Genomic DNA, 17,342 nt, shown 5'->3' on the forward strand with positions numbered 1-17,342 from the left:
GAAAAAATTAAAAATACCTGAAGACAAATGAAACTGAAAATACCACATACCAAAATATATGGGATGCAGCAAAAGTGGTACTAAAAGGGAAGTTTATAGCAATACAGGCCTACCTCAAGAAACAAGAAAAGTCTCAAATAACAGTCTACCCTTACACCTAAAGGAACTAAAAAGAACAAAGCCCATAGTAAAAAAAAGAAAAAGAAATGGTAAAGATCAGAGGAGAAATATATAAAACAGTGATTTAAAAGATAATAGAAAAGATCAATGAAACTAAAACCTTGTTCTTTGAAAAGATAAACAAAATTAACAAATCTTCAGCTAGACTCACTAAGAGCAAAAGGAAGTTCAGATAAATAAAATCAGAAATAAAAGAGGAGAAATTACAATGGATTAGAAGAGAATACTATGAGTAGCCATATGCCAACAAATTGAAATACCAAGAAGAAATGGATAAACTCTTAGAATCATATAACCTTCTAAGACTGAATCAAAGAAATAGAAAGTTTGAATAGACCAATCACTAGTCAGAAGATTGAAATATATTTACATATGTATTTCAGAGAGAGAGAGAGAGGAGAGAGATTGCTATATGCAAACCTCATGGTAACCATAAACCAAAATCTATAATAGATACACACACACACACCCAATAAGAAAGGAATCCAAATATAACATTAAAGATAGCCATTGAGGGCTTCCCTGGTGGCGCAGTGGTTGAGAGTCCGCCTGCCAATGCAGGGGACACGGGTTCGTGCCCCAGTCCGGGATGATCCCACATGCCGCGGAGCGGCTGGGCCCGTGAACCATGGCCGCTGAGCCTGCGCGTCCGGAGCCTGTGCTCCACAACGGGAGAGGCCACAACAGTGAGAGGCCCGCGTACCACAAAAAAAAAAAAAAAAAAAAAGATAGCCATTGAATCACAAGGGAACAGAGAAAAAGAAGAAATGAACAAAAACGACTACAAAAACAAGACAAAAACAATTAACAAACTGGAGATAAGTACACATACTTATCAATAATTACTTTAAATGTAAATAAACTAAAAAGGAGATGTGATATATTTTTAATGTTTAAGGAACTGTTTTTTAATTTTATTTATCTTTTCTTGGAATTTATTTTTATTCCATTACTTTTAGAGATTTTTTTTTGTTTCCTCTATATTCATTTGACTTATGTTGTAATCATATTTGCATTATCTACATAGATGTCAAAAATGCATTCATTAATATAAAATAGCCATACCTAGTAAATATATAAGTAAATGGGAATGAAAAGAGACTACTATTTAACAAAAGCCAATAATAGCTATCATGTTAAACAGTAAAATACTAAATTAATTACCACTAAAATCAGCAAGAAAACAAGAAATATCTATAATCACCTTTAGTATTCAACAGCCTTCTAAAAATCCTAGACAATGATTTAAGATGAGTAATTGAATTATTGAAAATAAATATTGAAATCAATGAGATAATTTAATTTCTACTTGTAGATGTTATGATTCTATATCCTTAAATTCAAAATTATCCTTTGAAATATTTTATAATTATAAGAAAATTTAGTTAACAAGTATAAATGAGAATTTAAAAGATGATAGGTGTCTTTCAATTCACTAGAGAAAAGAATTATTTAGTAAGTGATGTATCTTCTATCGTCTGTTTAGGATGTAGAAATCTGAAAAGAGCATCACTCCCACACTAACAATAAGAAAAATCCAGATAATCTATAAAAGCATAACTTCCCTTGAACCCATCAAAGATCAGAGATCTCAGGGTAACCAACTAGCCTGAAATCTGAGGAAAGATAGATGCCTCCAAGGAAAGACAGGTCATGATAGTGGCCCACCTAGAATAGAGCACAGGAGGAAAACAGGACAGCCAAACAATCCCATAAGAGTATTTCAGCTAAAATGAAGGCTGAGGGAAGGTAGAGGCAATAGAGATATATAGGGTTAAACCAATGCTTTATTTTATAAACTGGAAAAAATTGAAATTATTTCCTAATAACAGGACAATTTGAGATGGCTACAGAGATCTCCAATGATGAGAAACTAACCCATTCAACTACTAAGATTCATATTTCTACTCAGAGATATATGGAATCTCTAAAGATTTTTTTTTATTGGAGTATAATTGCTTTACAATGTTGTGTTAGTTTCTGCTGCATAGTGAAGTGAATCAGCTATAGGTATACATATACCTTCTCCCTCTTGGGCCTCCGTCTCCCCTGGAATCTCTAAAGATCTTAAGTATAAGTTTTTTCAGATTCCAAGAGGCAAATAGATTAATTTTCACTTGCATATGACCAATAATCTACTAAAATACCCACAGGAATATAAACCAGTTTATGTTCTGAAGTTGGCTCAAGCAAGTTCCAGTTTGTGACACCAACAGGTTCCACACTCATTCCTTGCTGTCTAAATGGGATAAGGGAGCAGTGTCCCACACAGCTGCTGAGAGGTTACTTCCTAACTCTAGTCCTTGATATTACATCCTAGGTTAAGTCCTTGACTTCTACCAAAGTCACACTATTCAAGAAAGATATAGGTTTTCCTTCCCCTGGCCCACTGTTGCCACAGGAAGTCATAGCCCTGATATCTTGGAGTTTCCACCTCCTCTCTGACTGTATTTCTTCTTTGGTTTTCAGAACTAAACGTAAAAAATAAAAGACCTCACCTTTCATTCCCACAAGAGAATTGGTGTGGTTTCAAATTTTAAAAAAGGAATGTAATATCTAAAGTATACCCCTGTGTAATGATCTTGACCTTCTTATCTGAGAGACTATTGCTCTGGCTCTTTTTCAACATTCCTTTCCTAGAGGGAATAGATAAAATCTCATCATGTAATTGCCAACTCACCTCTTTCTAAACTATGGCTCAGCACAGATTTGTTTTGTTTTGTTTTTTAATTGAGAAATAAGTCACAAACCATAAAATTCACCCTTTTAAATTGTACAATTTTGTAATTTTTAGTAAATTCACAAAGATATATAGCCATCATCACTACATAACTTCAGGACATTTTCATCAGCCCAAAATCTCATTAGAAGTCACTCTCCATCCTCCCACTACCCCATGGCAATTCCTAATTTATTTCTGAATCTATCAATTTGCCTGTACTGGGCATTTGATACAAATGAAATCATACAGTATATGCCCTTTTATGTCTGCTGCTTTCACTTAGCTTGTTTTCAAGGTACATCAATGTTGTAGCATATATCAGAACTTCATTTATATAGCCAAATAATATTCGATTGTATGGATACACTACATTTTGTCTATACATTCATCAGTTAATAGACTTTGGGGTTGTTAACACTTTTTGGCTACTATGATTAATGCTGCTGTGAACTTTTGTGTATGAGTTTTTGTATGTACATACATTTTCATTACTTTGGGGTACATATCTAAGAGTGGAATTATGGGAGTATATGGTAACTCTGTTTAACATTTTAAGAAATCATTACAAAATAGCTGCATCATTTTACATTCCCACCAGCAATGTATGAGGTTTCTGATTTCTATACATCCTTGCCAACACTTGTTTTTATCTGTCTTTTTTATTCTAGCCATTCTAGTGGGTGAGAAGTGGTATCTCTTTGATTTTATTTGCATTGCTCTGATAGCTAATAATGTTGACCATAACTTGATGTGCTTACAACTCATTTGTGTATCTTCTTTGGAGAAGTATCTTTGCTCATTTTTTAATTGGGTTATTTGTCATTTAATTGTTGAGTTGTGAAAGTTCTTTATATATTCTGGATACTAGACTCTTATCAAATATATGTTTTTCAAATATTTCTCCCATTCTATCTGTTTGTTGTGTGTTCACTTTCAAAATAGTGTCCTCTTAAGCATAAAACCTTTTAATTTTGATGAAGTCTAATTATCTATTTTTGGGGGGCTTGCTTCTGCTTTTGGTATTATATCTAAATGTCTAAAATACTATTGCCAATCCAAGGTAATGATGGCTTACACCTATATTATATATATTTACACCTATACTATATATAAGATATATATTATATAATCTTAGCTTTTACATTTAGGTCTTTCATCCATTCTGAGTTAATTTTTATATATTGTGTGAGGTAGGAATACAACTTCATTTTTTGCATGTAGATATCCAGCTATCCTAGCCGCATTTGTTGGAAAACTACTCCTTTCCTAATGAGGTGTTTTGGCACCTTTGTAGAAACTCAATTGACCACAAATGTATGGGTTTATTTCTGAACTATCAAGTCTATTCCATTGATATATATGTCTATTTTTATACCAGTACCATGCAATCTAGATGATACAATGAGTTTAGATGAACACCATGCATTTAGTGGGTTTGTATTTCACCTGAGGAACACTGGATTTGGGGAATTTACTGCTTTTACAGCAAGCAGTAATTAAGCCTACTCTTTGTCTAGAGGAGGATGTATCTCATGTCTTAAAGTATTAGATACACAAACAACCCTGAGAAATGGTCTAGGTAAAAGAACAGTCAGGACATGGCAGTTTTGGTACACTCAGCAGAGAAGAGACCCATGAGCGACTGTCTCTCCTGACAGGGGAAAGCCTACTTAGAGTTGGAAAGGGCAGATGTGTCTGTGTTAGAACAAATTCCTACATAAAGGACACATACCCTTAACTAATACAGCCTATTCATATGCTTAAAAATAAGAACCCAGAGAGAAGAAAGTTTAAAGATTCAGGAAGAAGAGGAGTAATTAATGGAAGAAGCTCTCAAGAAAATGGATTATGGAACCCAGAGCTCTAGTGGGAGGAAATGAAAGACTATTGATTTTACATAGAGAAAAAAAATGGGCAAATAAATTTTAAGACAAGAAATACTAAAGAAATTTAAAAGGTGATTGTGTGTGATTATGGAATTATTGATTTGTTTTACTTCATTTACTTTTCCATTTTTTGAAAGTAAATTATTTTTGTAATCTAAAAAGCAATCACTATTATGGACAAATTTTGAAATCTGGAGAAAGAACTCATACTATAAAATTTAAGAATTTAATAGCTTTGACTGATAAAGTATTTCTTTCTTTGAAAGATGTCTTTTAGAATTTCATTCCTCATGTGATTTAAAAACCAAGCATATCTTCTGAAATATATGGAGCAGGAAACAATACTATTTCTTGTAGATCATTGTTATAAAGTCATGATTTAAGTTTAAATCATAGAACTCAACAATATTTATGTATAGTTTCTTAAATACTTCTAAATGTAGTTTTAAAGTGTTTCTTATTACAAAATCTTGTCTTAGAGCTTAGGCGTTGACTTTTCGCTCTCATTTTTTTCTGTCTTGAGCTTAGTTAGGCTGATTGCTATAGCTGTTCCAAGATTTGTAGATGGATTCATCATTTGAGAAATGTCAAAAGGCCAAACTGTCCCAAATCTCAATCCTCCTGGTCTTCTAAGGTGCATGAAATTCCCACCATTAGAGTCAGTCCTATCCCTTAAGATATTATGTCCCCAGAAATCCTCTATTAAAATAAGAATGTGCTGGGGGGAAATGAGGCTCATGAAGGCAGTAGTGCTCATCGGCACGATGAAAAGAACATGGGCCTTGGGGTCTAGGTTTGAATGTTGGCTCAGCCACTTGCCACTTAGCTATGTGACCTCAGATTGTTGCTTAACATATCTGAACCTCAGATTTCTTACCTATTACAGAGAAGCAGTTCTCCATTGGTCTATGTTGACCAGCAGGCAAGACACTACACTGCCAAGTGGACGGGAAACTGCCTTTTGTCCTCTGGGGCCTGCTTGCTCTCTTACACAGTGAGTACCTGTATTTATAATCTTTATGTGATAAGCAGACCAAGAGGGCCTGCTTTCCTAACTCCAACTTTTCACCTGTAAGCAGATAGATAATAACAGACAGATGGATTCCAAAATGTAGGCTTGGAAGGAATTAGGAGGCATTTCACATCCTTCAATTCAACTTTACCAGTAATATGTCTGAAATCTTGAGCCCAGTTTGAATTAGGTCTCTGATGCTGTGTTCTATTGACCAGAACCCTGGAGGGGAAAAGAGGTGAGTAGTATAATTGAGAAAACAACCCCTACTGTGTAACTTAAACAATAATAAATGTAAAATAACAATCACTGTGCCTGGAGCCAAGCAGGCACTCACCAAATGCTAGCTCCCCTCTCCCTTCTTGAGGAATTTACCAAGTTGAAAATATGCTCAATTTTCTATTAAACTCCTCTCGTGCATCAGAAGAGCAGCAAAGACAGTCAGCATTTTACTCTGGTAGCAGTGCTGCTAAATGGTTATTATCAGTGACAGAATGCAACTTCCGTATACAGGTCTCATGCACCTTGTTGCTATTCCTAAACTATAGCTCCTCAGGACAACTTTCAGGCGCCATATTTTAGAAAGCTGATTAGGTTTTTACTAGGAAAAAATGGTTTCTTGCCTCCTACCCTAATGTCTTGTGGGAATATACCTTAGACCCTAAATATACCTTTGAATCCTAAAGTTCAACTCTTGAGATTCTAAAGGTAAGAAATCTAAAACAGCAAAGGTTTTATGCAGAATAATACTTACATCAGCATTGTTTATATCAGCAAAAGGAAATCTAGAAACAACTTTAAAAACTGGAAATAAACGCAGGGTGACTGTTTAAATAAATTATGCTAAATCCATTCGGTGAAATATTATACACTACACTATCATTAAACATATGTTTATAAAGATTATGTTGTAATATTGAAAATGTTTATGTTAGGAAGTTAACTAGAAAGAACAGAATAAATATTTTTATAGATCTGTAAAAACAGAGTGAGATACAGAAAAGTGCTAAGAGTAATTATATTGGGGTGGTGGAGGATGAGCATCATCTTTTTCTACTCCTTTTTGTGCCTATTCTTATTATGAAAAATATATATCTCTTTTTAAAGCCCAGAGACATTTGCATATAGTGAGCACATCACATACCGCATCACCAAGGCAAAGGGATAAAACTGCCTGGCTATGACTTCATTTCCCCTTTAAGGTTGTTCTTAATATTCATTTCAAGATGATTTCATCTCTAAATATATTCATGTGGGAGAACATGTGAACACTGTGTATTTGGCCCTGAGACCTCTAGTTTCCAAGAAATGTCTACAGGTACTTGGCAGCACTTGAGGATCAGGCAACACACGAGGATCAGGCAATAATGTATTTCAGTTATTCTTAAGTATTAAAGACTATCCCTGACATAGCCCTTATCAGTAATAATATTGATGTTTTGATTCCTGTTTGACTCAAATCTCCGTGATTATTCTCTTTTAATCATAACTTAAGGAGAAGGGATAAGTGGTAATACGAAGGCCTCAGGCCTTACCCTGAATCTTCACGAAGGAAACCAGGCTAGAAATTATACTCATCAAGATAACTCATGCTTCTAGACAAAGCTCTGTATGAAATAGCTGATTATCCACTCTCAGGAGGCAATTTACTCAATTTCTTTTCCCAATAAAGAAATGGGTACGACCTGCTGATTGTTTCAGGTTCACAGGTGTTGCATTTTGGTTAATATACCAAATTTTTCTTACTTTTTAGTTTCTAAAAACTGATTTTATCACTTCCCTGAGGAGATAATGAAGCACTATGATTTTGATACACTAATATATTTTATTAGAAACTTTTAAAGTCAAGAATGCAGATGTATGATTTTACACTGTAAGACAATTGTTATCTCACTTGAGTTAATTCCTCTTCAAAAAAATAATAGGATAGAATACAGAAGGTTACTTAGAGTATGTAGAACTTTAGATGACAGTTATAGGCGCTTAAGAAATATTTCCACTAAGCTTAAACAGCATGATGAAACACCTTTCTCTGCTGTAAGAATATTTCTGTAGAAAGAAAAAGGTTGTTTGCTTTTTCCTTTTATGTTACCATTTGTGAATGCTTATCATATACCAGGCTTTTTAAAGACATGCTCTTTTATAATTCTCAAAACAATTTTGTGAGATAATCATTATGACTGTTTTACAGATAAGGATAAAAGAGGTTAACTGATTTGTCCAGGGCTAAAATGGCATAGCTGGGGTTCAAACCCAGGTCTTTCTCATCATCCTGTGATCTCTGCTTTTGGTCATGGTACTGAGGCTGCTGCCAGCACTGCTGGTTATTAAGCTCTGTTTCTCTCCTGAAGAAAATGCACAAGACCTTATTTTCCAGATAAACGTACACATAGGTTGTACGAGATGCACGTCATAAAATATGTGCAATGAATTATCAGATGGGGTCAGAGAAAATGGAGACTCGTCTTATTTTTTATAATTATAAAAGCTATAGAAAAGACATTCCTGATTAAGGCTATGTATTTCATTAATATTAAATGAGAACAATACTTTTAAAAACTATTTCTTAATTATTTAGGTTACTTTTAACTTATCATAGGCCATATTCGTAATTTTTGCTTTCACTAAACCTAAATTTTTTAGCAAAGTAACTGGTGTTGCTCCCTCATCACACCATTGATGTGACTAGTATAAATTCATGTCTTTTCCTATTAGAAATAAAATTAGTAAATAGGTGGCAGTCAAAATATATCAGTTTGGATTTTTGTGAATTATTTATTCTCTTCCTTGTGATCTTTCAGATAGGTAAATCACACAAAGTACTTTCTAAAAAGATAACCATTACTTTTTAAGATTTCAAGTTATAATAACAAGTAGAGATGAAAGTTAATGATATGAAACTGTTCATGTATTTTAAGTTGATTGTTAAAGTAGAACAGAACCAACCAATTTGTTCTAGACAGACTAATAAAAGCAGAATAGAATTTCTTTTCAGGAGGGGGTATGGGGAAGTATTTCAAGATATATATTTCATGTTATGTAAAATATCCTTCTTGGAATTTGATCTTATTTCTAATAACTCTTCAGTCCCCAGTGGCAATTTATTTTTAAGTTTCTCTTAGACTAATTCTAATTTACATTCTGGAAGAAACTGACCTATCTTCCATTCATTAATTTTCACAGCCCTTGAAAGGTCAGTGACTCCCCATGCTAAAGGATCTCTGATTAAAATGCTTTTATGAGCAGAGGGAACAGTTGGAAATTCTGATTCTGATCAGGGGGCTGGAATGATCTGAGAGAAAATAGAAATAATTTTAACACAGCTAAGCAGGATTCACCTCTTTAGTTGGGTCTAATTTATGTCCCCATTCTACAGAAATTATTTACTAAATATCTATTATGGTGCAGACCTTCCCCAATGTGAAACCTAAAGAAGAAGAAACAACACACCTCTTGCTCACATGGCCTGGGGGGCTAATCAGACCAAGCTGGGAATTCCAATTCTGCCAATTAGCTGTTTTGCCTTGAATAAATCATTTCACTTCTCCAAACTAGGTTTCCTCATCCATGAAATGAGTCAAATATGCATACCTCCAAAGAAACTGAGGACTAAAAATAATAAAAGCAGCTAATAGAATATCTGACATACTACAAACCATCTATAAATGATAAGTTTCTAGCTCTAGTCCGGTCTCATTGCCTTGGTTACATGAATGTAGTGGTTATAGGAGAAATATTACCAGTTATAAAACTTTAGTTCTTTGAAGCTCACCATTCCTACTCTTATTTCTTCATATCTCTCCAATCAATTCTGCTTTTCAATCAAGTTGCTGCAAGTGTTCAGAACTCTGTAAAATTTAAGATCCAAGGTAATTGATCTGACAGTGAATCTAGAGCTGGAGGGGGAGGCGGGGTAACACAGGATACATAAACTAAAAACAGCTGAAGTCATTAAAATGAGTAAGGATATTAGATAAATATGCAGGTACACTGTTCTCAGGATAGTGGGAAAAGTAGCAAGTCTTCTTGGCACTTGGATTGATCAGTGGTTCAGAAACTCTTGCCTCAGAGTCCTTTTACACTCTTAAAAATTGGTAACTTCAAAGAGCCTTTGTTTATATCTGTTGTGTCTATTGATATTTACCATATTAGAAATAAACTGAGAAATTTAAAATATTTTATTAATTTTCATTTTAAAAATAAATCATTACATATTAAAATACATGTTTATGAAAAATTTCTCCCCAAAATTAATGAAGATGACAGTATTTTACAATTCTATAAATCTCTTTAATGTCTGACTTTATAAAAGACAGCTAGATTTTCATATCTGTTTCTACAGTCAATGTACTGTGATATGACACATCATGTAGCCTCTAGAAAACTTCGCTGTATATTTGTGACAGAATGAAAGTTAACGAAACACAATTAACATCTCGTTAGTATTATGAAAATGGTTTTGACCTCATGGATACCTGGAAAGATACCAGGGTCCCCAAGAGTCCCTAGATCATACTTCATGTCTGGATAGACATGACTGAAGTATTTAAAGATTATTTTTTCCTCAGTTATGTCCTGGAGAATGTGGCAAACTGCAGCCTATGGTTTTCTTGTTTTTGCAACTGACAAATTGATGAAGTAGAAACAAAATCAAATAAAACTTTTAGTGTCTACCTTTAAGAGTATAGAAAACTTCCAAGTATCCTGAAGGACCAAAGATCGTGTACAATAATTTTTCAAACAAAAATTCTATATGAAGTGAAGGCTTGCTCAATGGAAAGACAGTTTGCTTTCCCAGCATACTCTGGCAACTCACCTTACCTAATTAATAGTGGGTGACACTCTGCTGGCTCAGTGGCATTTTTATGAATTGAACAAAAACAATAATAATGGAGATAGGAGGAGACAGGCATAGTGACAGTATGTTTGTTACCATCAACTTGGTGGCAATCTACCCCTTAGCTTTGTAAATTAAAAAATTATTCAACTAATTAACATTGCTAATTAATAAAGGAACAGGCATTGAAGAGAAAATTTTTTACAAGAAGTAGATTAGGTCTTTGGGATATAAATTGATCTTGATAAAGACTAACTCTTCAAATGCAAAATTTATGACAACAGAATTAAACAATTATATTTAATTGCAGAATATTGCTGATATCATTATGATGCTATAAAACTTTCTTATAGGGCTTCCCTGGTGGCGCAGTGGTTGAGAGTCCGCCTGCCGATGCAGGGGACATGGGTTCGTGCCCTGGTCCGGGAAGTTCCCACATGCCGTGGAGTGGCTGGGCCCGTGAGCCATGGCCGCTGAGCCTGCACGTCTGGAGCCTGTGCTCCGCAACGGGAAAGGCCAAAACAGTGAGAGGCCACGTACCGAAAAAACAAACAAACAAAAACCCAAAAAAGAAAAAACTCTCTTATAAGTGTAATAACTGCATTAAAGTATCCACTGCTATTAAGAGGGAATATATCAGATTTTTGTAGTCAGTTATGCCAAAAGAATTGTTCAATATACTACTAAGCTTTTGTTGAAAAGTCTGACTATTATAGAAATTAAAACCTTTCAGTGGAGAACAGGATAGAAGCCTATATCAATATGTGAGAGGCTGTTGTTAGGTATGACAAGTCCCAAAGTTATCATCACCAGGTCAGGCACTTGCATCTAGACAGATAGGAACAGTGGTTCAGTGTTTAAAAATCTCAGAGAGCCTTTCATTGTCTTTCATAGTCTACTCCCTTCCCTGAAACCCTATTCCCTCATTTAGAAATAGGGAATGCTTGTCCTTTTTCTTTAGCATCTCCATTAAACATTGAAGAAGGTTCTCTGCATATTAGCATGCAACTGAAATTTTAATATTTTTATTTAATCTTGGTTTTGAGTATATTAATTTGGGCAAAAGGCACATTTGGTTCTGTTTGATGTTTTAAAATGTTGGGAGGGAAAAATGAATAACCCTGGAAACAGCATTTAGTAAAGCAATTCTTAGGTATAAAATAAATTCACCAAGAAACAAGGAGTCATATAACTTGAAACTGGTTACAATGAGTAATATATTCCAAGATGGCCAATGTAAACTTTTCTGATTGAAAAAAAACAAAGAAGTAACAAGATTATTTTTAAAACACCACACCCATATTCTTTTGTTTGTTTTCTTGTCCCCACCACAGAATTTTAAAGGACACGTGGCTGCTAAAGCAAGCAGAAGTTGCACAAAACAAATAATGGTTCTCTCTTATCCACAGAAAAGTCTGGTTAATTAGAGACTAATTATATGTTAGCAATATAAGAAAGACTGGGCCCTCAAAGCATTCTGATTTTACACTGCTAGTAGCAAAGGAGTATGAAAGAGTAAGCAGTGGTTTTAATGAGTCCCAGGGTTTACAGTACCAGAGGTAAGAGAAAATTCAGGTTTCTCCTTAAAGCAGAATGAGGAGACTCAAACATAAATTTGGCAGCGAAAATGATAGCTTATGCACAGCAATCATTATTGCGGGGAACTGTTTCTAAGTGCATCACTTCTACGATTGTTCACTTACTTCTTCACAACAATTATTCGAGGTAAGCACTAGTTTATGCCCCTTGTTACATCCAAATAACCCATGGGCCAAAGAAGAATTATAAGGGAAACTTAAAATATTTTTAACTGAATAAGAATGAAAACACAAGTGAGATACCACTAAAATGATAGCAGAAGAGGGACCAAGATGGGGACATAGGAGTCTCCTGAACTTCCCTCCTTCCACTAATGCACCAAACGTACAGCTACACATAGAGCAATTGCCTCTGAAAGAAATCCAGGAACTAGCTGAGTGACTCTGGCACATTAGTCAAATGAGAATGCACTCACAGTGAGATGGGTGAGAAAAGCTGAGACACATTCTTGCCACGAACCCCACTCAGCACAGCACCCCACAGTTAGGAGGGAAGCCCCAGCTTCCACCTTCTCCCTGAGAAGTGAGAGGCTTGGACCACACATCTAGCACCACAACTTTTAAGATTCCCACCCAAGGGACGGGCCTCCAAGACACCTGGCTCTTGAGGGCCTAAGGGGCCTGCATCCATGAGATTCTTGGAACTGAGGCAAACAAAGAAACAGTTCTTAAAGGGTGCATGAATGTTTGACACAGCTATCCCCCTGGGGCTGAGTGCAAAGGGAGTGGGCAGGGATGCCCACCTCTCCTGACTAACTCCAACAATAAAAACAGGTCACCAGGATCTCTCTGGAAAAAGCTTCTGGAGCTCCACCTTGTCCACCTGCTGCCTGAGGGATGGGGCCCTAAATTGCCTGGCTCTGACAGCCAACATGATTTGTAATCACAAGTCCTACAGGATTATAAACAAAGAAACAATTTTTAACAGTCGTGGGCATGAGCACTGGCCAGAGCTATCCCTCTAGGGCTCAATACAGAGGGAGCAGGTAAAAATGCCCATTTCCCATTCTCTCCCTGAAAGGGGTCTTGACTGCATACACAAGCTGCTGCCTGAAGGTCCAGCTTCCAATTTAACATGTATTTAGGGTCTGGCTATGATCTTCCACAGAGACTGGGGAGCTGGTGGGCATACCTTTCACCTTCTCACAGAGCTTGCATGCATGGGTCCCACAGGACAGTAACAAAAAAAGAAGCAGTTTTTAAATGATACAGAAGCAGCCCCACAGCCATACACCTGGGACCTGACAGACATAGATAGAAAATTTCAGCCAACAGGAGCAGAGTGCACATTCTCCTTATACACAGATCATGCTCCAGGATAAATCATATGTTCGTCCAAAAAAAAGTCTTAATAAATTTAAGAAGATTGAAGTCATATCAAGCATCTTTTCCAACCACAGTGGTATAAAACCAGAAAACACTTACAAGAATAAAACTGGAAAATTCACAAATATATGGAGATTAAACAACATACTCCTAAACAGCCAATGGGTCAAAAAAGAATTCAAAAGAAAAATCAAGAAAGACCTTGAGACAAATGAAAATGGTACTACAACATACCAAAACTTATGGGATGCCACAAAAGCAGTTCTAAGAGGGAAGTTTATAGTAACAAATGCTTACTGTATGAGAAAAGAAAGATTTCAACTAAATAACCTAACTTGACACCTCAAAGAACTAGAAAAAGAAGAACAAACTAAGCCCAAAGTTCATAGAAGGAAAGAAATAACCAATATCAGAGTGGAAATAAATGAAACGGAGCCTGAAAAGAATAAAACTGAAATCTGGTTTTTCAAAAAGATAAACAAAATACCCAAGCCTTCAGCTAGACTTGACAAGAAAAAAAGAAATAGGATTCAAATAAAATTATAAATGAAAGAGATGTTACAACTGATAACACAGAAATACAAGGAATTCTAAGAGCCTACTGTGAACAATCATGTGCCAAAAAATTAGATAACCTAGAAGAAATAAATTCCTAGAAACATACAACCTACCAAGACAAATCATGAAGAAATAGAAAATCTGAACAAACCATTACCAGTAAGGAAGTTGAATCAGTAATCAAAACCCTCCCAACGAAGAAAAGCCCAGGACCAGAGAGCTTCACAGGTGAATTCTACCAAGTGTTCTAAGAAGAATTAACACCAATCCTTCTCAGACTCTTCCAAAAAGTTAAAGAGAAAGGAACATTTCCAAAATCATTTTACAAGACATTTTAACCTCATACAAAGCCAGATATGGACATTACCAGAAAAGAAAATTACAGGTCAATATCAATATCACTGATGAATACAGATGCAAGGATTTCAGCAAAATATTACCACATCAAATTCAGCAATACATTAAAGGGATCATACAGCATGATTAAGTGAGATTTTTTTCCTTTGGGTGCATGGATGTTTCAACATATGAAAATCAATAAATTTGATATACCACATTAACAAAATAAAAGATAAAAATCATATCATCACCCCAATAGATCTGACAAAATTCCACATTCTATCTTGATAAAAACTCACAACAAATTAGATGTAGAAGGAACATACCTCAAAATAATAAAGGTCATATATGACAAGCACACAGCTAATATTATACTCAGTGGTGAAAAGCTAAAAGCTTTTTCTCTCAAATCAGGAAGAAGACACTCTCACCACTTTTATTCAACACACTAGAAATCCTAGTCAGAGCAAATAGGCAAGAAAAAGAAATAAAAGCATCCAAATTCAAGAGGAAAAAGTAAAATTGTCCCTATTTGCAGATGACATGATAGCTTATATAGAAAATCCTAAAGACTCTGCCCAAAAGCTATTAGAACTAATAAATTCAGTAAGTTTGCAGAATACAAAATCAAGATACAAAAATCAGTTGTTTTATACTCTAACAACATATAACAACGTGTATCAGAAAAATTAAGAAAACAATCTCATTTACAAATGCATTAAGAGGAATAAAATACCTAGGAATAAATTTAACCAATGAGGTGAAAGATCTGTACCCTGTACATTTCACCATACACAAAAATCAACTCAAAATGGATTAAAACGTTGAACATGAGACCTGAAGCCATAAGACTCCTAGAAGAAAACATAGGCAGTAAGCTCCCTGACATAGGTCTTGGTGATAATTTTTTAGATTTGACACGAGAAACAAAGACAACAACTGCAAGAACAAACAAGTGAGACTATATCAAATTAAAAAGCTCTGCACAGCAAGGGAAACCATCAACAAAATGAAAAGGCAGCCTACTGAATGTGAGAAAATATTTGCAAACCACAGCTCTGATAAAGAGTTAATATCTAAAATATACGAAGAACTCATACAATTCATTATCAAAATCAATAATAATAATAACAATTATAAAATGGGCAAAGACCTAAATAGACATTTTTCCAAAGAAGACATACAGATGGCCAACAGGTACATGAAAAGGTGCTCAACATCACTAATCATCAGGGAAATGCAAATCAAAACCAATGAGGTATCATCTCACTCTTGTTTGTATGTCTATTATCAAAAATATGAGAAATAAATTTTGGCAAGGATATGGAAGAAAGGGAATCATTGTATACTGCTGGTGAGAATGTAAATTGATACAGCCACTATGGAAAACAGTACAGAGGTTACTCAAAAAGTCAAAAATAGAATTACCATATGATCCAGCAATCCCACTTCTGAATATATGTCCAAAGGAAATGAAATCACTACTCAAAAAGATACTTGTACTCTTGTGCTGCACCCTGCAGGCCTGCAAGTCCTGTGTTTGCACAGCTTCAAGACCGAAGAAAGAGCCCAGAGTCAGCAACAAAGACGTCAACAGTTTAACGGATGGAGTAACTTACACGTCTGAAACACTGTCCTGGAGCCGACACCCCACTGTGCGCGGCAGGACATTGTGGTAGTCTTCGCTCCCGGGGGGGAAGGGGAGATTATCAGTATAGGGGAATTGGCGTCAGGTGGGCTCTGTAGTTAGCAGGGAAACCAGCAGAGGGGCACACCCCTTATCCCCCTTTGATAAGAACAATCACTAGCTGGGGCCTGGGGCAAGTACGCAGGAAGGTCAGTCTGTGGGTAAGATTTAGGTAAAGCAGGCACTCATCAGGCGGGGGAATGTACAAAGAGCAAGAGAACAGCCATCTTGAGTGGCCTGACCATCAAACTCTCCTGTTCATTTCAGTATTATTCTGGAAACAACCTCAGTGTCGACAGATGAATGGATAAGGAAAACATGATAGATAGAAGATAGGTAGATAATAGCTAGCTAGCTAGCTAAATAAATAGATAATAGATAGATGTATACACACACACACACACACACACACACACACACACACACACTAGAATATTATTCAGCTTTAAAAAAGAAGAAAATCCTGCCATTTGAAGCAACATGGATAAATCTGGAGAACACTAAGCTAAGCGAAATAAGCCAGACACAGAACGACAAATACTGTATTGTATCACTTCTATGTAGAATCTAAAAAAAAAAAAAAAAAAAGTTAGACTCATAGAAACAGAGTAGAATGGTGGTTAATCTAAAGCCTAGATTAAATGATGGCTTCCAGTTGATGAGGTCAAAATGTCAGAATTTTCTTGGCATACTGTATAGGAAGAAGTCTAAAGTCTCAGGAAAAAGGGTAAGTTGGAATGGATCTATTATGCTCTGCCACTCCCAAACCATCCCTTCAGGAGGACCAAAAGAACATTACCTTCACCAAAGTATTAATAAATGCACTGGGAAGAGGCAGCAGCATCCTCAAAGAGCTCTGTGGTGGCTACATTCTACAGGTCAGAAATGGTTGTGGGGAATGTTGCAGTAGAAATGAGTTGCTTGATCTCATTGAGAATAAGATCCCAGAATTGTAGAAGCCAGGTGGTACGGTTCAACTGGCAGCAATCGAAGGGTGCAATTATTAAAGAGATGGAATGAAAATCAAAGTATTTTGACCGCATTGATCTGTAGCAATGACTAATTGACTATAGGGTCCCAATTAATAAGAAAGATAGGCACCTACTAAGGTGCTGTTTGACATTTATAGAAGGAAGACTTCTGGGTCTACAGGGCAGAAAAGTAACTCAAGTCACCATAGCTGGAATTCACAGACTG

The sequence above is a fragment of the Stenella coeruleoalba genome (assembly GCF_951394435.1).
Source record: "Stenella coeruleoalba genome assembly, chromosome: 6".
Classification (NCBI taxonomy): Eukaryota; Metazoa; Chordata; class Mammalia; order Artiodactyla; family Delphinidae; genus Stenella; species Stenella coeruleoalba.